This window comes from Somniosus microcephalus, chromosome 1, assembly GCF_052327205.1.
Source record: "Somniosus microcephalus isolate GS21.2 chromosome 1, FLI_Smic_1.0, whole genome shotgun sequence".
Taxonomy (NCBI): domain Eukaryota; kingdom Metazoa; phylum Chordata; class Chondrichthyes; order Squaliformes; family Somniosidae; genus Somniosus; species Somniosus microcephalus.
In genome coordinates this window covers 434,802,730-434,826,088 of record NC_140987.1, presented here as the reverse complement: position 1 = coordinate 434,826,088, position 23,359 = coordinate 434,802,730, and positions in this window count along the sequence as shown.

Below are 23,359 nucleotides of genomic sequence, written 5' to 3'. Positions count from 1 at the left end.
CCACCACCTTCTCAAGGGCAATTAGGGATGGGCAATAAATATTGGACTTGCCAGTGATGCCCACATCCTGTGAATGAATTTTTTAAAAATGGCAGCATCTTGGAGGGACTAAAAAATATTTTGTCAACTCGCTTTCAGGAATTTATGAATCTTTTGATTCCATAAAGTCTGCTCTCCCACTGATCGCTGGTAACCTGAATCCTGTTGCCAGTACCAGTGTAAAGTTGGTGGGCATTCCTTTAGAGGCTGCTTCCCCTTCATGGCAGCAGCACAAAAGAGCACTCTACCATTTCCTCGCAGAAGCCTTCATCTTTGTAGGAATAGGCCTTTACCGTATAAATCCCAGGACTTGGGTGAGGGAGGGGGATGTTTCATTGGGAGAAGGACCACCTCTAGCCTAAGAGGCTCATCATAATTAGCAGCAGCTGTCTATATTTCAGTCTCAATACCCTCAGGTGTCTTGGCCATTGTAGGGATGCTTTATGGTGTTGGTGTGGGGTGGTACCAACCTGGCACATCATGTGACAGCCAAGGTGTGCAGCACCAAGTGAAGTAAATCTGGCCATGGTGAGGCCATCCCTGGCATCCCGGATAGCAATGTGATCAGGTACTGATGCCCTGTGTCCAGTGCAGCATCAGTTGATTGCGAAGAAGTTTGGTGTTGTTGTTGGTGCTGCTGGTGTTCGGGCTGATTGTGGTGGGATTCTGAGGAAAGGTGAGTGAGTATAAAGTGCACCCATGCTGATGGAATAGATGACAGGTGAAGTAGAGATGACAGAAGCAATCTGTCAATGGTGAGAGAGATAATGAGGTCAGACTGGGTGGAGACTTGTGTAAAGACTTGCAGCATTCTGAATCTGTAGTGGAAAAGCAGTTTAGAGAAGTTAGTGGCTAAGGGAACATTTCTCAAACACTGGGAGCTTTGATTTGACATTTGAAGCTGTCAACGCATCAGCTGATTCAGTAGCAAGTGACCTCCTGCCTCAGCTTCACAGACGAGGTCTAGGCACAGTGGGAAACCGATGGGAGACCTGTCAAATTCAAAAATCTGGGAAAAGAAGCATTGTTGAGTGTCTGTAAACAAGCCACTAATGATTTGAATTGGGTCCCCCGCCGCTGCCTGTCGGGTCTGCTCAGTGCTGGCACCCCGACATTTGGTAAAGGCACCTGGCGGCGGGTTGACAGTGGGGTCTCGACCTGCTGTCAAAAAATCTACTTTCCCACCCTACCCGCACTCGCTGACCCCCCGGGAAATTCCCCCCGTAGTCTGAAGGATCTTACTACTGCAAAAACTTAAATTGTGTAAAACTGTTTCACATTGATTTTACTTTCACACATTCTCCAGGGTGGATGGGAAGTGGGGAGTGTGCCCTGAAACTGAATGGAATCCATGTGGCTGCCTCTGCAGTGGAGCCCCAGTCTACATTGGCCTCATCAGAAATTTATGCGCCCTGCAAATGCGTAATTGTTGACATGTGCCCTTCCCCAATCCACTAATTTTTTCGGGTCACAATCTGTAAATGGCATGGAAAGGATGTTGACATGATTGAGGGGGTTGGAGGGGGGCACTAAACTTCGATTTCAGTTGAAGAATTAAGGGTGGAAATTCCTGGAAATTGGTTGCAGATTCTTGAAGCGAACTGGCGCCTATTTTGAAGGACAAGCAGTTGGTGTCCCCCTGTAGTGTCCAGAGAATCAATCAAAGGGAAATATTAGGAATAGCATTTGAACACTGGGAGCTTACTCTAATTTAGATAAGTTAAGATAGGGTCATTGTTTAAGCAAAAGTGAGTAATTGTTATTTGTAATATGTGGTTCTGGGCGTGTCTGAGCTACTTTCCACAAGGTAGTGATTACAGGCGTTGTTATAAATTACAATATTTATTACATGCTAAAAATGCAGAAATTTTTTTTTGTAGATGGATCTGTTTGAGGTTTTTTTTTAATTGGCCAATTCTGCGTGTGTAATGCTGGTCTCCAAAGCAACAGACTGTTCTGTGAAGTATGGAGGGAAAATTCATTGACAGGGCAGCTGGAATTAGTTTAAGATTGTTTACGTGAGGAGCCAAGAGCAGCTGTTGTCCCCCGAGATCGTATCACACGTACACATGTAATAAAAATTATTTGTACAGCAAAGGGGACAGGAATTTGTATGACTTCCACATACACAAAGATCACTTCCAGATAGCAAATACAATCAGAAACCATAATTGATATGAAATTTTGTTCATTCTGACACCAGCCACATTATCGGAGCTCCCACTATGTGATCGCACTGCCACCAAAGTTTGAATTGTGTAAAACTGTTTCACATAGATTTTACTTTACCACTGCTTTTTAGAGGAAGACAATTGGCTTCAGTAGAGGCATAGAATACAGGTATATTCTCAACCAATAAGAGCTCCCAAGATATTTTAGTTGATAGGTCCACTGCCCAGTGTGTAATTGACCAGTACAGACCCAAAAGGTCAGCTGTTTGATCCTCGGTCGAAGCTGAGCTAACTGGTCTGACTCCTGGCTCCTTACTTCGATTGGCCTCCGCATTTTGGGTTATGGTTAATGAAAAATCAGCCAGTGTTCCCACTCTTGACTGCTATTCAAAGGCCCCCATTGGAATCTGCATGTGTGTAGATAGTTGAGGGCAGGATCAGGTTAGGTTCCATGGACAAGATTCACATGTGGAAAACTGATAATCAAGCGCGGTTGGATGGCTTTATACATAGAATAGTAGATACCTCGAATGGGTTCCAGGCACAAATGTAATCGAGGGGTTTAAGTGGATTATAGACAGAATAATGGACACCTGCTGTGAGTTATCATTGTTTCCCTCTCCTACTCTAGTTGCTGGAGTATGGTTCCATAGCTGCTGGTTGCCCTGGTGGCCATTCATGTGTGAGCACAGACAATGAAGGTTGGTAGACTATATATCATGTGGGTTATCACAGCAAAGCTTGATCCTGTCCTCACTTGCTGTCCATAAACACTTAAGTTGCAGCAGAGGATATTGATTAGAAGTAGAAGGCTGGTTAATTCCCCACCCCTTACATTGTCTCATCACCGATTAGTAAACTCAGTGCATATTAAGGACCGAAACTGGACCTTCCAGATCTTTGTTTACTTCATAGGGTGAAATAAAATAATTGGGTTAATACTCTGTTAAAATAATGATTTGAGGAATGTCATACGACTGCATTAAGTCTTGATCAGTTGTAATTGCCAACAGTAATTTCTAGCATATATTGCTCTTTTGACTCGCTTTCTTGTACAGGAAATAAAAATTGTTTCCTGGCACAATCATTTAAGCAACTAAAGTGCACAAAAATATAGTCTACAGAAACGGGTATGGAGAACTGAACTTTATCCTTTTAGATGAACCTGACTGGGTGCCTCTCGTCTAGAGCTTGCGGTCTATCATACTTTTATCGAGTCATTCCTCACATTTCCCTGTGGATGTTAATCACTCTAATCGTGACTCTTAGAATCCATCAGCTCATCTTAAACCTGTTCTGCAAAAAGTTTGTACACAGTGGGAGAAAAATTGGTTCCACATGCCTTCCGTTCCACTGACCAGCTTATCTGATTGGTCCTGACAGCCTCCAGTTGTGCTTTGCAACTGATCTGATTGGTTCATATTGGCAGCTTCCAATCCCATTGAAAAAAGCTGATATTCCTGGTGAAAAGTGGACACATAAGTTGAACATCTGTTGTCAGTTTAAAAAGCTGATGGATGACAACCTTGCTTATACAAGATAGTTAATTAGAGAGAGTGAGCTGGTGCAGTGGGTGCTGACTCTCTGTATGCCTCCAAGAGGGTGCTGGTTCTTGACTGTGGCAGAGATCGCATCATATCGAAAGTAAGTACTTTTACAGATAACACTTGGACCATGTGATCTCCTGGTCTGGTTTCGATCACCTGAGGGGGTTGGAGGGAAATTTTCCAGAGTATTTTTTTCCCTTATTGGCCCTGGGTTTTTTTCTCTTTTTTTTGCCTCTTCCGGGAGATTACATGGCTGTGGTGGGGAGAGGGTTGGCTGGGTAGAAACTGTCTAGTCATGATGCTCCAGCCACCATATCTGGAGCAGGCTTGATGGACCAGCTGCTCGTTTTCTGACTATCATTTTCGTGTGTCTGTATGTCAGGAAGCAATGCTGATATACTGCATTTAGAGATGCCAAGACAGCAGAACAAGAGGACAGGTTAAGGGTCGGTAAAGAACAAGTTTAATACAGATGTCAGGAAGTATTTCTTTATACTGATTTAGAAGAGGAAAAACATTTAAAAAAAAGGAAAAATGGGGAAATGTCATCAGTTTACTTTCAAGTGTCAAAAGAATTACAACTTATGCATTCAGGCATAGATCATCAGATTACTCAACCCCACAGGGAACGAAAGACTAGAACAAAGAACAACTTGACCCCGTCCCTGCCCCACATCCGCCACATCACCTCCACCAGCAGGAAATGCATTGAGGTCAGGCAGAAAATGATGAAAATAGTGCTCATTTAGAGGGGACCACTACTTTTAGGACTAAAACCATCACAGAACTCTGAAGGACATTGTTACACTGCACGTTTGAATAACTGGCTGATTATGTGTTAAGTAGCTGAGGATGACCCAGCTTATATAAACAAACTGAAATAAGATGTGTCCTCTTGTACTCCTGTTACCAATATCCGCCGCCGAATCCTTCATCCATGCCGTTTTCAGCTCCAGAATTGACTATTCCAATGCTCTCCTGGCCAACCTCCAACCTTCGGCCCTCCATAAACTTCAACTGATCCAAAATTCTGCTGTGCGTATCGTAACTCGCACCAAGTCCCGCTCATCCATCATCCATCTGCTGACTGACTTACATTGACTCCCTGTCTCCAACACCTCCAATTTAAAACTCTCATCGCCGTGTTCAGATTCTTTGTTGCTTTTACCCCTCCCCCCCACCATCTTTATAACCTCCTGCAGCCTTCCAAAAACTCTGCGTTCCGCCAACTCTGGCCTCTTGTGCATCCCCACTCCCGTTGCTCCACCATTGGTGGCCATGTCTTCTGCCATCTAGGCTATACGTTCTGAAATTACCTCCCAAAACCTCTCCATCTCGACACCTGTCTCTCCTCCTTTAAGACCCTTATTAAAACCTACCAGCAGGCTCGAAGGGCCGAATGGCCTACTCCTGCTCCTATTTTTCTATGTTTTCCATGTTTCTACCACTTTGGACAAAATTCTATTCACCCCCTCCTAATATCTCTTTCTTTCGCTTGGTGTCAATTTCTGGCTGATCACGCTTCCGCGCATCACCTTGGAAAGATTTCCTACATTAAAGGTGTTATATAAATGCAAGTTGTTGTTGTATTCATATGATATTCATCTCTCTGCTATTTTAACACAGATATTAACTCATTTATGTTAAAGGGTGTCATATTTATCTGCTAATATTAACACCAGTAATCTCTAGGCTCACACTTTTTATTTAATCTCATGAGCAAAGGTCTGCAAAATTTCATCCCAATCCCCAGGTAACCCTAGAATATCTATCCGTGGCTCAGTGGACAGCACCCTCGCCTCTGGGTTAGAAGGTTGTGCGTTCAAGTCCCACTCCAGAGGCGTGAGCACAAAAATCCTGACCGACACTCCAGTGCAGTATTGAGGGAGCGCTACGCTGTCAGGAAGAGCTGCCTTTCAGATGAGACATTAAACTGAGGCTCTGTCTCCCCTCTCAGGTGGATGTAAAAGATCCCATTGCACTATTTCAAAGAAGAGCAGGGGAGTTCTCTCTGGTGTCCTGGTCAATATTTAGCCCCCCAACCAACATCACTAAAAACAGATTATCTGGCCATTTATTTCATTGCTGTTTGTGGGATCTTGCTGCGCGCAAATTGGCTGCCACATTTCATAGAAACATAGAAGATAGGAGCAGGAGTAGGCCTCAATGAAAATTCAGCCCAACGTTTCAGGTCGATGACTCTTTTGTAACACAATAATTAGGTTCAGTGTAAGAATAGAAAAGTCAATGGAAAAGGAAGTGGAATCAAAGGCTGGAGTTTTTCTGGATGAAGAGAGTGATTAGATCAAATTTAGAGAAATTATGAGGCAGATGAAATGAACTCAGAACAATATAAAGAATATTTAAGAAAGCAACAAAAAGGGAGATTAGAAAAGCTAAAAGGGAATGAGAAAATGAGCAAAAAGGCATCAAGGGCAATAAAAAGTATGGCCCTGAAAGTTCATGGAGTTCTCCTGATCTACTGCCGTGTCTTTGGCGAGAAAGTTGTAAGAACAGCAACAGCTGTTACAACAAGGCACATGTCTTGACCAGGGTAATCATTGAGAGAACCATAGGGGTCGCAAAGGGGAACTTTTGTTGCTTTGATAGATCAGGAGGGGGTCTGCAGCATGTTCCACAGCATGTATATTGCATAGTTGTAGCTAGCTATGCCCTGCACAACTCTGCCATCGAACTGCTTCAGTAAAGGAAACCTGACACCCTTAATGCCATCAGGGCAGATCTGTATGGGCAATAAATATTACCTTGCCAGTGTCGTCCACATCCCAAGAACAATACATTAAACAAAAAAGGCTTAGACATGGAGATTCCTGGGCAGGTAGCCCTATCTGCTTTGGAGGCAAAAGAACCTGGAGTGGAGCATCAGGAAGAGTGTCACTCAGAGAACTCCTTGGTGACAGCTGTAAAGGCCATCAGAACCCAGATTGACAATGAAGTGCTCTCATCTGTTTTTCTCTTTGTCACCACTACCATTGCTACTAATCCCTGCCTGACATTAAGTCACAGATCCTTCATTCCAGTACCCATCCTAGAACATTGCTCTTCCATGATCATGCAAGTATACATAGTATATGAATGAATAACCAAGCACTACTGTCTTCCCAATGTTCAGCTGGAGGAGGTTAAGACTCATCCAAGACCGGATGTTGCACAAGCAATCAATGGAAGGGTCGAGAGAGTTAATGGGGAGGTGGAAGTGAGTGTCATTGTCATATATGTGGAAACGGATCTGGTGTCTACAGATGATGTCACCATGAGACAGCATGCAGATGAGAAAGAGGAGGTGGCTAAGATGGATCTTTGGACTGCACTGCCTGAAAGGGTGGTGGAAGCAGATTCAATAGTAACTTTCAGAAGGGAATTGGATATAGAGTCAAAAAGAAAAGAATTGCAGGGCTATAGGGAAAGAGCAGGAGGGAGTGGGACTAATTGGATAGCTCTTTCAAAAAGCCGGCACAGGCACGATGGGCCGAATGGCCTCCTTCTGTGCTGTCTGATTCTGTGTTTCTATTCTATAACTCTGGAGGTGACAGTTCTGGAGTGGGAGAGAATCAATTGCTAGAGGTGTTCTATTGGATTTGATATCTAAGAGTGGAACAACTCAAATTTTCTTTCCCTTCCTGAAGACACTTTATGGCGATGCAATTCCACGTGCTTGGGCCATCCTCTAGTACATAAACAGACAGGCAGGGCCTTGAAGAAAAAGGTAGCCTTTTATGAAAATGGATCTGTAATATACATTGTATAGTAAGGGTTACTACTGCTGCCGGTCAATCAGAACCCTTATTTGGGAATGCGTCTTAAAAAGGAAAGGCGTTGTCATCGGGCTGGGGGTTTTATGGGAAGATTTAGTTCCTGGCACATTCAGATATAGCCTGCAGCACAAATGCTGCCATGAGAGCCACAGGGGAACAGTTCGCACTTAGACAGACACTCGATCCCTTGGCTGCTTTACCCTCACTTCATTTTCTTTAAAGTGGTGGGGGGAAAAAAATGTGTTTGGTAAACTTTGTTTCATTTTTTTTTGTTTGAGAAGGGAGGGGGAAATGCCAGAAAGCTCCACTGTTATTGACTGTGAAAGTGACGTCGACGCGATGGCGTTTCTCGATGTGTTTTGTATCACTGCATCAGGTCTTTACAAACACAAATAATTCTCATCAACAGGTTGGCCCTTTAAATTTTAACTTAAGGGGGATGTGATCCGATTAATTCCAGCCCAAGTAGTTGATTCCAATAGCTGGCAAAGTGAAGCAGAGGGGGTGTGAGATATTTTAATAGGCAGCAAAAAAAAACAAGCCATCTGAATATTTTACATTAAATATTGAAATAATAGTTCTATACGTTAGGGAGTACCGTGAAAAGTGTTTGTGCAGATACTTCACTGTGGCAGCAAAACACTTCCATAATCTATAATTTTTTCTCTCCACATTGTTCTCCCCACACCCTCCCCAGAATTCGTAAGATTTTGAAGAATAGGAAAAGCTAATTAGGCCCAACAAGCTCCATTTTGAATTGCTCTCAAACCAGCCAGGGGGAGATTTGCTGAGTTGGCCCAGAAAATCGGGTCTCCACGGGTGAGTACGCACGGGGTACTCACCCGTAGGCCCGATGGAAGTGTCGGTTTCCTGCATGCACTGCGCATGCGCGGGAAACCGGCACTTCCGTTCCTCTAAACGAAGAGGTTCAGAGGTCGAACGCGTGCGCGGGGGAGGCTGCGCGTGCGCGTCAAACTTCGTTTTTTTTTTACAGGTTTCTCCGGGAACGTAAGCCTGCAGAATTTAGAAATATAAAAAGCAGGCATAAGGCCTGCTTTTTACAAGGTAAGTGGTGAATTAATTAAAATTAAAACATTTTTTCCACAGGTTTATTATTTTTAAATACTTTAAAGCAATGTAAGTTTATTTTTAGCCCCGTTAGAATATAAAATTACTTTTTTCAAAAATTTAAATTATTGTTTAAAATAGTTATTTCATGTAATTTATAGTTTATTTAAAAAATGTGATGTTTTTAAAAAATTTATTTGAAGGTTTAGTGCTATTTTGGGGCCGTAGTATTTATAAGTCTTGACAGCACTTCCTGTCAGACTTATGAATGCAGCATTCCCTGCTCCGATTGGCTGCCCATGGCCCACGTGATCCCAGGAGATGCATCGAACTAACTGCGCCCCTGGGATACGCAAGCACTCCGCGCCGGCAGCTGGACCAGGCCTCGGATCGGAATTCCACGGGGCCCTACAGCTCAACGGCCGGCAGATCGGGGGCTTGCACCCGCGGGAAGCCCCTGACCCGAATTTCTGGGCCAATAAATTTAACAGCAAAATAACTTTTTAAAAAGTTCTTGTTTCTTGTTTCGCACCGTCAATCAAGCCGGCAGATGCTTTTTGTGGTATTTGAGATGTGCATGAATTTGCTAATCTCAGGTGTCAGAAACCTATCAATCAGCACTAAGAATCAGTTTCCTGCTTCAGAAACAGCAAATGAGCTGCTTACCCAGAGAAAAAAAATACAGTAAATCCATTTGTTCATGGTGAGGAACTGATAGTTTTGTAAACTGTTGGCCAAAATGTTTGCAAGTACTGTAATATTCCTTCAACAATGTACATTGTAATGAAGAACCTGCGCCTTTCTCGGCCTCGGTACTTCCCAAAGCGCTTTACAGCCAATGAAGTACTTTTTGAAGTGTCGTCACTGTTGAAATGTAGGAAACTCGGCAGCCAATTTGCTCACAGCAAGCTCCCACACACAGCAATGAGATAATGACCAGATCATCAGATTTAATGATGTTGGTCTTATGTTCATTAATAAATAGACATTCTTATTATGAACACAGCTAGCTTTTGCTAGTTACTTTATTGAGCACATGTGGACTAGGTACAGTATCTGTAGAGGCTGCCATCTTGACTGCTGCCTTGTGGGTAGCCTAGTGCCTCATGGGTAATGTAGTCTTAATATACATACAGCTGGGTAGTGTAGTCTTATATACATACAGCTATATACAGCTCTACACAGCTCTATGGCTCCACCTAGTGTCCACTATAGAATGACATGTTATTGATCATTACATCCCCCTTTCTTTGAGGTTTAACAAAATCAATATCAATCAACTTTCAAGAAAACAATAAAGATAATATCAGTAACACTTTTGTTAGTGCTCTATAAACATAAACATTTTCTAAACAGTCAACACATTTTCAAAGCATTACATTGTACTCAAAGATTAAGTCTATCAGGCTCTTTTACTTCACGTGTGGATCTTCTCAACACGGGTAAGTCTGATGTGTCTTCATGAGATTGCTCTGGCGGTGAATGACAAGATGCAGTTGCGGCATTGTCATCAATCTGGTCTTGAATAGTCTCTTGTGTTTTTAGGAGGGAACGGCGGTTCCTCCTGAGAATCTGTCCTTCCTCAGTTCTAACAGTGTATGACCTTGGTCCTACTTCCTCAAGAACTGTACCTTTCCTGTTCCATTCATCTGGATCCTCAATCCTGACAACATCACCCCTTGTCAATGGTTTTAGAGTTTTGGATGACTTGTCATAGTATGATTTCTGTTTCAGCTTTAACAGTTGAAGTCTCTGTCTCAGTTCCTCACTTTGCTGTTCTTTTGCACAGCAGGGTAGTGTGGTGCACAACTTGCGACCCATTAGTAGTTCAGCAGGTGAAGAACCACAGTCTAAAGGTGAGGCTCGGTAGCTCAGCAGGGCAAGATAAGGATCAGACTTGCTTTCTGTCGCTTTCTTCAGTAGCTGCTTGAGAACTTGAACACATTTCTCTGCCTTACCATTTGACTGAGCATACAAAGGACTGGATGTGATGTGCTGAAAGTCATACTGTGCTGCAAACTGTTGCCACTCCTTACAGTTGAAGCACGGACCATTGTCGCTAATGGCAATCCTGGGAATTCCATGTCTGGCGAAGATGGATTTCACATGCATTATGACACTGCTTGCTGTGGTGCTTGAGAGCAGCGCCATCTCAGGATAGTTAGAATAGTAGTCAATCACTATTAGATAGTCTTTACCATTTAAATGAAAAAGGTCCATACCAACCTTTTGCCATGGTGCTGTTGGTATGTCAGCTACTATCATTGGTTCCTTTGCTTGTTTGTTTTGGTGTTACTGACATGTCTCACACTTGCCTAACATGTTCTCAATGTCCTTATTTATGCCAGGCCAATAAACAGTGTCTCTTGCTCTCCTTTTGCATTTTTCAATTCCGAGGTGTCCCTCATGAATCCTTTTGAGCATGTCTTGACGTAAAGCCTGTGGAATGACTATTCTGTTCTGTTTTAGTAATAGTCCACTTGCGACACTCAATTCTGACCTTATGTGAAAATATTTTGGACAGGAACCTTTTGGCCAACCATGATGAATGTTCTCTATTACTGTTTGTAATACTGTATCTTTTACTGTTTCTTCTGCTATTTGCTTTGATTTTGTGTCTGCCACGGGCAGCGCAGCAGTGACCATACTCACATGAACATCCACGTATTCCTCAGTAGAGCTCACATGACTCATTGTGGGTGCTCGGGATAGTGCATCTGCTAACACTATGTATTTGCCTGGTGTGTAGATCAGTTCAAAGTCATATCTTTGCAGCTTCATCATGAGTCGTTGAATCCTTGGAGACATCTCATTCAGGTTTTTTTTTATGATGGCAACCAGAGGGCTGTGGTCTGTCTCAACTGTGAAGGTGGGAAGTCCATATATGTAGCCATGAAACTTTTCTAGTCCAAATACCAAGCCTAGACATTCCTTTTCTATCTGGGCATATCGACACTCAGTATCAGTCATAGACCTGGAGGCATAGGCAACAGGCTTCCAATCTTCACCCTCTGCTTGTAGCAAGACTGCACCTAAGCCATCTTTTGATGCATCCGTTGACACTTTGATTCTTTTTGTTGCGTCAAAGAAGGTGAGTACAGGTGTGGTTGTCAGCACTGTTTTGAGGTTTATCCACTCTTGTTCATGTCTTTCTGTCCATGCGAACTCATTTGTTTTATGTAGCAGGTCTCGCAGACAGGCTGTCTTGGCTGACAAGTTAGGAATGAACTTTCCAATTAAGTTTATCATCCCCATGATGCGTAGCACTCCTTTTTTGTCAGTGGGTCGGGGCATTTTGAGTATGGCGTTTACTTTTTCCATATCTGGCTCTATTCCTTTACCAGATAGATTATCTCCTAGGAAAGTGACTTCCTGGATGCCAAACTGACACTTGGCTTTGTTGAGCTTCAGTCCATTCCGGCGTATGCTCTGTAGCACTTTAGTCAGTCTCTCATTGTGTTCTTTCAGTGTGGAGCCCCAGATGATGATGTCATCAACATAGACCCGAACTCCTTCCAGACCTTCAATTATGTGTTCCATCGCTCTATGAAAGATTTCAGATGCAGATATTATCCCGAAAGGCATTCTGAGGAAACAATACCTGCCAAATGGTGTGTTGAAGGTACAGTATTTGGTGCTCTCTTCATCCAGTTTTAGTTGCCAAAATCCTTGTGAGACATCGAGCTTTGTAAAGTATCTGGCACCTGACATTTCACTGCTGATTTCTTCTCGCTTGGGAATCTGGTAGTGTTCACGTTTTATGTTTGCATTTAAGTCCTTTGGATCCATGCATATTCTTAGATCATTGTTCTTTTTCTTTACACATACCATGGAGTTAACACAGTCTGTTGGCTCTTCGACTTTCCTGATGACTCCTAGTGTGGTCATTCTGTCCAGTTCATTCTTGAGCCGGTCACGCAGGGGTGCTGGAACTCTTCGTGGAGCATGTACCACTGGCTGAGCATCCTCCTTTAGCTGGATCTTGTAAGTGAATGGTAGAACTCCAAACCCTTTGAACACATCCTGGAAATTATTCACTACAAAATCCACCGAGTCATCTGGTCTGCTTATGGCACAGTTTATACGGTAGACTCTCTTGACCAGTTCTAAGTCCTCACAAGCTTTGTCACCCAGTAGTGAATCAAGTCTTTCAGCCACAACAGAAAACATGAGAAGATGCACTTTGTCTTTGACTGTCACTTTAAGTCTGCATACACCTAAGCTATCTATTTTCTGTCCATTATAGTCCTTCAGTAGTACTGACTTTTTCTGTATTTTGGGCTTTTCTTTCATATTGTTAATGTCACTCATACTGATTAAGTTTGCTTTTGCCCCAGTGTCTAGTTTCAAGGTAACTAATGCTCCATTTACCTGCAGTGGGATCATCCATTTGTCCTCTTTTACTGCATTAACTTTATGTTCAGCATTGTCCATTTCTGAGGGCTGCACATTTTCTGTATCCTTTTTGATATTGTCACATGACACCATTCCTACAAAAAATGTCTCACTTAAATCAGTGTCCTCAATTACATTAACTTGTTGCCCTTTCTTAGTTTTTACTTTTGAAAAGCATTGTTTGGCAGTGATTCTTTCCATTACACTTTGTGCACATTTTTCCAAACGCTGGGCATTGTATTAACTGGTGTTTGTAATCATAGCGTTTACAATTAAAAATTTCATCCTCCGATTGCTTTTCATTTCTGTTCTGCCCACGTTTCTTCCCCTTGTAGGACACAGCACCGACAGCAGCATTATCACTCATTACAATTGCATCATTATTGATTTCACTGAAAGTCTTCGCGTGCTTTCGAGCTAGCTCGCTGGCTTGGCATATTTTCACTGCATTTTCCAAATTTAGTTCGGTTTCTCTCAACAGAGGTTCCCTGACTTTTTTATCATGAATACCAAACACAATCTGGTCGCGAATCATGGATAATTTCAGCTCAGAGAAATTACATGTCTGTGCTTTCAGTTTCAGATCAGTTATAAAGCTATCAAAAGTCTCATTTTGCTGCTGTGTCCTTGAACAGAACATGTATCTTTCATAGGTCTCATTCTTTTTGGGAGAGCAATGTACATCAAATTTTTTTTAGCACATCTTCTAATTTTTCTCTGTTCTCCTCTGGATTAAATACAAATGTATTAAATACCTCTATCGCCTGTGGGCCTGCAACCGTAAGCAGCAACGCTATCTTCCTTGCGTCTGGCTTCGTACCGAATCCGATGGCTGCAATGTAGAGTTCGAATTGTTGTTTAAAAGTCTGCCAATTGTAGTCGATTTTTCCTGTGAGTTTCAAACGCTCTGGTGGCTTCAAATTCTCCATTTCGCTTTTCACAATTTTCAGCAGATCTTCACCATCCTGGTACCATCTTATGTTCATTAATAAATAGACATTCTTATTATGAACACAGCTAGCTTTTGCTAGTTACTTTATTGAGCACATGTGGACTAGGTACAGTATCTGTAGAGGCTTCCATCTTGACTGCTGCCTTGTGGATAGCCTAGTGCCTCATGGGTAATGTAGTCTTAATATACATACAGCTGGGTAGTGTAGTCTTATACAGCTCTACACAGCTCTACGGCTCCACCTAGTGTCCACTATAGAATGACATGTTATTGATCATTACAGCTGGTTGAAGGATAAATGTTGGCTAGGACACTGGGGAAGAGTGTCCTGCTCTTCTTCTAATAGTTTCATGGGAGGGCAGACGGTACCTCGGTTTAACATCTCATAACAAAAGACAACACCTCTGTCAGTGCTGCGCTCCCTCATTACTGCACTGAAGTGTCAGCCTAGATTACATGCATAAGTCTCTGAAGCAGGACTTGAACCCATGACCTTCTGAATCAGAGCCGAGAGTGCTACCACTGAGCCAAGGCTGACACCTATGTAATTGGTATACATCAAGGTATGTACATAAAATCAGGCACTGTACTAATTAAAGCCATGTAATATTATGGAAATACTAATGCCTTCCAACTAATGACTTTCCCCCTGAAAATGCTGATGCATTTGCTTGCCAGTTTTGGTTGGATGTATTCCTGGAGCTTTCGTCACATGACCTCCTGCCTCCAACTGCCCAAACCAGCAAAAGAGCCTTTTTAAAAAATCTCCAATATTTTTTCTAACTAATAACCAAAAGTGTTCAAAGGAAATGACAGAAGCGCACAATTTTTTTTTTAATGACCCTGTGACTTTTCTCCCGGGCTACTCGCAGTGTTTGGGAGATTAATGTTTAATTCCTGGAGACTCCAGGGCAATCCTGGAGGACTGGTGACCCTAATTCCCGGACTCTGTGCAAATACTATAGCATTCCTGGGGGAATCCTCTGCCAACGCTAACACACTCCCAAGGATCCGTGTGAATACTGATACATTCCTGGGGAACCCCCCCCCACCTGCTGCAAATACTCATGTGCTCCCAGGGTTACCCCAACAAATACTGATGCAGTCCGAGAGACTTCCCGCAAATACTGACACTCTCTGTGTACCTCATACAAATACTGATGCATTTCTGGAGATCCACTGTCCAAACTTCTGAAAAAACTGTCAGCTAATTCATTGAAAAACAGTGTTGTAGGAATGTCTAGTTCCTATCCAAAGACTGAGGTCCACTCAGGCGATCAAACAAAATGAAGTTTAATGGAAACAAACAGGTTTAAATAAGTAACTGCAGGAGAACATCGAGTGTAGGTCTGCTCAGTTCGGAGGCTCCACGAGGACTGCTAGGGCGGTCCCGTGGTTGACGTCATGACGTCATCACGTTCTTCCCGCCAGTGGGGGATCACGTGATGAACGGCGTGACATCATCGCGTTTACCCACGCTGTTAAAGTAATCACGCTCTGTACAAGTAAACAGTAGAAATAAAGATACAGACTCAGGCTGTAGCTAACATGTTGTTAAAGGGAATTATATACAAACGATCTGAGTCCTTTAGTGGCTCCGCCACAGTGTCATTATTGCAGAAAATGTTTCTCAGATTTATCTTTATTTATATATATTAGCAACAAAACTAAATTGCTAGCAAGTCAACAAATATTGAAAAATACAGAAATCTGCTAATTTTGTAACCCTAATATCCCGCTAAAAACATATGCTGTACAAGGAATGTTCACACTGTAAATAAAATGGTTAGCCAAAGAATTGTCATGACCTCTTTTAGCACTATATGAAAATAATTGATATGCATATAATCACGTACTGTACTAATTAATGTCATGTAATATTAGCACTGTGCACATTTACTCTGTGGCATCACTATTTATTCATTATGTGAGATTAGTTACCTTAATTTCACTCATAATAACTACACAAAGTTGTTCATATACCAAATTTGACTATGTTCTCCAATTTAAGAGGGCTTGACTTGAATTTATAAGTGTCAATTTGTCAATCCCACTCCAGAGACTTGAGCACATAATCTAGGCTGGCACTTCCAATATCACAACCAACACAACCAAATTCACTGAAGCAGATTGTTATTATCTTGTTGCCGTTAAGACTCCGGTAAGAGCAAGGGAGGCGGTTTGTGCATTTACACTAACAATGCCTGGTGCACTAACACGGACATAATCGATAGATCCTGCTCGGCTGATTTGGAATTCCTCATGGTAAGGTGCAGACCCTTCTACCTGCCTCGGGAATTCACGGATGTTATCATCACTGCGGTCTACATCCCACCACACCCCAATGCCAAACTAGCACTGAAGGACCTCTACAGGGCCATCAGTGAACAACAAACTGCGCACCCAGATAGAGCTTTTATCATCGCGGGGGACTTCAATCACATAAACCTAAAAACTGTACTACCGAAATTCCACCAGAATGTTTCCTGCCCCACAAGAGGGGAGAACACACTGGATCAAGTCTACACGAGCATTGTAGACGCTTATAAGGCCATTCCCTGCCCCCACCTTGGGAAGTCTGACCACCTCTCCCTGTTTCTAGCCCCGGCATACAAACCGCTCATCAAAAGAGGGAGAACATCAGTGAGAGCAGTGAAAGTATGGCCAGAGGGGGCAGTATCGGAGCTTCAGGATTGCTTCGAACGCACTGATTGGGGCATGTTTGCCCATAATGACATCGAGGAATACGCATCCACAGTGCTATTCTACATTAACAGCTGCGTCGAGGTCGTCACGACCCATAAAAATATCAGGACATACCCCAACCAGAAACCCTGGACGAACGGAGAGGTCCGCTCACTGTTGAAAGCACACGACGCAGCATTTAAATCTGGCGACGCGGCGGCTTACAGTGCAGCTAGGACCAACCTAAAAAAGGGTATCAGGACTGCCAAAAGGAAACAGACACTGCGGATAGAGGATCATTTCCACAACAACTCGGACCCCCGGCGCATGTGGCAAGGCATCCAGTCCATCACTGACTACAAGGGCAAAAACACCAGCCCCCCGGTTAGCGATGCCTCCCTTCCGGAGGAGCTTAACAACTTCTACGCTCGCTTCGACAGGGACAACAGGGAGCCGGCTACCAAAGCCTTGCTACCCCCGGAAGACCAGGTGCTCACTCTGTCGACCTCCAACGTAAGGGGTGTTCTACGCGGAGTGAACACACGAAAGGCTGCTGGACCGGATAGCATCCCTGGACGGGTACTCAAGGAATGTGCTGATCAGCTGGCTGATGTCTTCACCGCCATCTTCAATCTGTCATTGGCCCAGGCAGTAGTCCCTACATGCTTCAAGACCGCTACCATTATTCCTGTGCCAAAACAAACGGCTGTGACATGCCTGAACGACTATCAACCTGTCGCACTCACACCCATCATAATGAATTGTTTCGAGAGACTGGTCCTGGCTCACATCAAAGCCAGTGTTCCCGCCTCTCTTGACCAACACCAGTTTGCCTATCGTGCAAACAGATCAACGGAGGATGCAATCACAACTGCTCTACACTCGGCACTGAATCACTTAGATTGTAAGGAGACCTACATCAGAATGCTGTTCATAGACTACAGCTCAGCATTCAACACTATCACCCCCAACAAGCTGGCCACCAAACTCCAAACTCTTGGCCTGAACACTTCCCTCTACAACTGGACCCTGGACTTCCTAACAAACAGACCCCAGTCTGTCAAATTAGGTAACCACACCTCCCCCCCCCACTGACCCTGAACACGGGGGCCCCACAAGGATGTGTGCTGAGCCCCGCCTCTACTCCCTCTTCACCCACGACTGTGTGGCTGTTCATGGTTCCAACACCATCATCAAGTTTGCGGATGATACCACGGTAGTAGGCCAGATCACCAACAACGATGAGTCAGCCTACAGGGAGGAGGTCCAGCATCTCGTGAAGTGGTGCGCCGATAACAACCTGGCCCTTAACATCAAGAAAACCAAAGAAATCATTGTGGACTTCAGGAAGTCTAAAGGCGGAAGTCACACCCCCATCCACATCAATGGGGCTGTGGTGGAAAGGGTGGACAGCTTTAACTTCCTCGGAGTCCACATCACGGAAGACCTCTCCTGGTCCCTCAATACCTCCTCTCTGGTGAAGAAGGCCCAGCAGCGCCTATATTTCCTAAGGAGGCTGAAGGGATGTAACCTGTCACCCCTGATCCTCTCTAACTTTTAATGCTGCACAATAGAGAGCATCCTGACAAACTGTATCACAGTATGGTATGGCAGCTGCAGCTACTATGACCAGAAAGCCCTGCAGCGGGTAGTCAAAACTGCCCAACGCATTACCGGCACCCGGCTACCGACCATAGAGCACATATACCAGAAACGCTGTTTACAGAGGTCACGGGCCATCATCAAAGACCCTACCCACCCCAGCCACAGTCTGTTCGCCCTCCTGCCATCTGGGAGACGCTACAGATGCATTCGCACCCGTACAACCAGATTTAGGAACAGCTTCTTTCCCAGGGCTGTCATCCTACTGAACTCCACAAATAAACTCTAAAGCCTGCACATCTGCCAATGCACTTTATTATGGTTATATTTATGTTAATGTATTACAAGCCAAATGTATGTTGAATGTTTAAATCTCTTAATCTAAATGTACACTCTCGGGAGCTGCAAGCCTACATTTCGTTGTACTGCACTTCTGCACTAACAATGACAATAAAAGTTGATTTGATTTGATTTGATTTTGATTTGATTTGTTTATGAGATCTTGTTGCGCGAAAATTGGCTGCCACGCTTCCTGCATTACAGCAGTGATTACACTTCAAAAAGCACTTCATTGGCTGTAAAACGCCTTGGGATGCGCTGAGGTCATGAAAGGTGCTATATAAATGCAAGTCTTTCTTTTTCTCAGTGCAGTGCTGAGGGAGTGCTGCATCGTTGGAGGTGCCGTCTTTCAGATGAGGCGTTAAACCAAGGCCCCGTCTGCTCTCTCAGGTGGATGTAAAAGATCCCATGGCACTATTTCGAAGAAGAGTAGGGGACTTATCCCCGGGGTCCTGGCCAATATTTATTCCTCGGCCAACATCACTACAACAGATTATCTGGTCATTATCACATTGCTGTTTGTAGGATCTTGCTGTGCGCAAATTAGCTGCTGCGTTTCCTACATTACAACAGTGACTACACTTCAAAAAGTACTTCATTGGCTGCAAAGAGCTTTGGGACGTCTTGAGGTTGTGAAAAATATTGTAGAAATGTAAGTCTTTTTAAAAAAATGTTAATGCTAAGATTGACACTCTGACTCAAGATTAATTGATCTTAATGAAGGTGCTATAAGTAAAATGTCCAAGTTTCCAGAAAATATCAAATTATGGGGCAGTAATTCCTCCCCAAACGCGTGAGTACGGAAGGGGTACTCACGCGTCTGGCCGGAGGAAATGCCGGTTTTCAGCATGCACAGCGCATGCGCTGAAAACCGGCATTTCCTCTCCTCTAACCCAAGAGTTGAAGAGGCTAGCGCGTGCGCTGTAGGGGGCAGCGCGTGCGTCTTGGATTTCCTCTGTTTTGGGGGATTTGCGCATGTGTAAAGGCCTCCGGTCTTTACGCTTGTAAAAAGCACACGTAAGTATTTATTTTTACAGGTAAGTGGTGTTTTAGTGCAATTTAGAAAAAAAATTTCCACAGGTTTATTATTTTAAAGAATCTACAATAAGGTAAGTTTAGTTTTAGACCCTTTTTATTAAAAATTTATTTTTTTCAAAAAAAAAAATTATTGTTTAAATTATTTTTTTTAACTTATTTATACTTAATTTAATGATTGGGACGTTTTTTAAAATTTTATTTAAAGTTTAAGTAGTGTTTTGGGGTGCAGTACTTTTCATGAGTTTGACAGTTCTTACTCTCAAACTTATGAATGAAGTTTCCCCTCCCCTGATTGGCTGAACAGTGCTCACCTGATCCCAGCCGGCACATCGCACTAACTACGCCGCTGGGTCAGGTTAGCACAGCGCGCGCGCTGACATCAGAACCGGGCCACTGAAAGGAAATCCACTGCGGGCCAGGTTTCAGATGTCGGCGCACCGGGTAAGTGCACATCGGGGGCTTGCACGCGCGGCAAGCCCCCGACACCAAGTTCTGGGCCAATGTGTGAAAAGAGGATATTCTGAAATAAAAATGAAATTCACAGAAGCTGCAAAGGCTGCAAATTGACAGATGAATCACCAATTTGTTTTCCTCTTTTGTCCCTTCTTCTCCTGAATAAACTGACGTAAACTGGAGTATGGGATCACAGATGCTGGAGGTAGCTATCTTAATTGTACTGTATAAATTGAGACTTTATTACTAAGTGGCCTTGACGGCTACATGTGTTTCATTAGTGAGGCCCTGAGCTTTCGGAAATGTGGTAAAAGTGCTGTGCCTGTCATGATGTTGCTCCCTTGCCATAGATAAAGTGACAAGTGTTTCTCCTGGTAAGCAAGTCTTTTGTTACTTGTTTTATGCATCTTCTTCTTTTCTTCTTAGGCAGTCCCTCGGAACCGAGGATGACTTGCTTCCACACTAAAAATTAGTTTTCAGGTGACTGATGAGTCCAATGCAGAACCTACAGTCTCTGTCACAGGTGGGGCAGATGGTGGTTGAAGGGGAGGGTGGGTGGGGTGCTTGGGTTGACGTGCGCGCCTTCCGCTGTTTGCGCTTGGCTTCCGCTTGCTCCCGGTGAAGAGACTCGAGGGGGGTGATTTTAAATCAGGTGCGGGATGGTATCGTGTTATCCAAATTTCATGTTTCCCACATGAATCTAAATGGATGTGGGAGATTGATGCAATTTTAACTCAATTGGCCAATTGATTTCCAACGTGTGGGAAGCCTTTGCAAATGGGTTTTTCATGACTGAAAGTCCCCTCTGATGACGTCATCATTGCTGCTGCATTTAAGGTCCACAGCAAGCCTTGCTTCTTCTGCAGACTGCCAAGCTTCTTGACTGTGCAGTGTGAGGGAGCTGCAGCAAATATGACAAGCGGGAGGGTCAGATCAGCTCCTCGCTTTGACGAGGTGGCACTGCAGGCATTAGTGGATGGGGCTAGGGCCAACAGGGAGGTGCTCTTCCCTTCATCAGGGAGGAAGAGGCCTCCCACTCAGACTGAGGCAGTGTGGATACAGGTGGCTGAGGAGGTCAACTCCTTGGGAGTCACCCGCAGAACCTGGATACAGTGCAGGAAAAGATTTCATGACCTTCAGCGCACTGGAAAAGTGAGTATGAATTTCCCATCACCCTCAGTGTGACCCCCATTGCCTTTCCTCACCAGCACTCAGCTTTAGCAATCTCTTCCTCCACATCCCATTTGACACTGACATCCATGCACCCTTACCCATTCCCTCTCTCTCTATGCTCACATTCACATAACTATTCCACCATGCAGCCCTCACACTCCCTAGCACTCTGATGCTTTGAACACAACTGACAACACACAGGGAGGGCCCTTGGTCTTGCAACCTCACTCCATCTTTGTCTCCTTCTAAGTATCTATGCTATGCAATCTCTACACTCACTCCTTCATTCTCACTCAACCTCCACTTGTCTCCCTCATTGCAGGAAAAGAGAGCTCACAACAAAAGAGAGCGAGCCAGGACAGGAGGAGGGCCACCCTCAATAGCCCACCTGACCCCCTGGGAAGAGGCCGTCCTGGAAATAATGGGAATAGAGGATGATTCGCGCGTGGGGGAAGGACAGACGGGTGTAACACAGCAAGCTTGTGACAAAAAAGTTTCCCATCTCTCTCTTTGACATTGCATGAGTCGCTGATAGTGATTGTGAAGCTGTAACAGATGGACTTATGAGCATCTGCAAAAAGTTATGTGCATGTAGCCTTTGCATCACATCTCTGACTCTTTCCTTTACTCCCCCACAGGACCATCACAAGCATCCGTCCCCCCTAGCCAGGAAGAAGAGGCTGAGCAGCCAGACTCCTCAGAGGAAGCTGCAACCTCTGAGGGCGCAGCATCAGCAGAATTCAGCGCACCCAGCACCAGCGCAGACACTCACACCTCAGTGGGACTTTCGGGACATAGAGTAGTGTTGTCACCTGGTGTATCACAGCTCACAAGTGAGCATCAGCAGATTGTGGAAACAGGGACAGCAGTGGAGAGTCCTAGTCGGAGGGCGCAGGACTCTGCCAGCTCGGCTCAGCAGCATGTCAACCCTCTGCCTCTGGGTCTATCCATGAGATCAGAGGTGATGGAACTCCAGGCACAGATGCAGGAGTCTCTGGCAGGTTTAACATAGTCATTAACATTAACATAGAGATAGGAACAGGAGTAGGCCATTCGGCCCTTCGAGCCTGCTCCGCCATTCAATGAGATCATGGCTGATCTTCGTCTGAGATCATAGCTGATCTTACCAGTTCAGTACCCCGTCCCCGCCTTTTCTCCGTAACCCTTTATCCCCTTAGCCTTCAGAAATATATCCAATTCTCTCTTGAAAATATTTATTGAATTAGCCTTCACAGCCCTCTGTGGCAGGGAATTCCACAGGCTCACCACTCTTTGAGTGAAGAAATTCTTCCTCATCTCTGTTTTAAATGATTTGCCCGCTATTTTTAGACTGTGGCCCCTGGTTCTGTGCTCCCCGGCCATTGGAAACATTCTCTCTGAATTCAGCCTGTCCAGGCCTGCCATAATTTTATATGTTTCGATGAGATCCCCTCTCAATCTTCTAAACTCCAGTGAGTACAAGCCCAAACTATTTAATCTCTCTTCGTAGGTCATTCCCGCCATTCCAGGTATCAGCCTGGTGAATCGCCGTTGCACTCTTTCCATGGCAAGAACATCCTTCCGCAGATGGGGCGACCAAAACTGTACACAATACTCCAGATGCGGTCTCACCAGCATCTTGTACAGCTGTAGTAAGGTATCCCTATTCCTATACTCGAACCCCCTTGATATGAAGGCCAACATACCATTTGCCTTCTTAATCGCCTGTTGCACCTGCATGCTCTCCTTCAGTGACTGGTGCACAAGAACACCCAGGTCCCTCTGCACTTCCCCATCTCCCAATCTATTGCCATTTAGATAATAATCTACCCTCCTGTTTTTACCCCCAAAGTGGATAACCTCGCATTTATCCACATTATAGTGCATCTGCCACGTATCCGCCCATTCCCCCAACCTGTCCAAATCGCACTGTAGCCTCCTGACATCCTCATCAGAGCCCACCCCTCCTCCTAGTTTAGTGTCGTCAGCGAATTTGGAAATATTGCATCCAATTCCCTGATCCAGATCATTTATATATATTGTGAACAGCTGGGGTCCCAGGACAGATCCTTGCGGCACCCCGCTGGTCACTGCCTGCCACTCCGAAAACGAGCCGTTTATTCCAACTCTCTGTTTTCTATC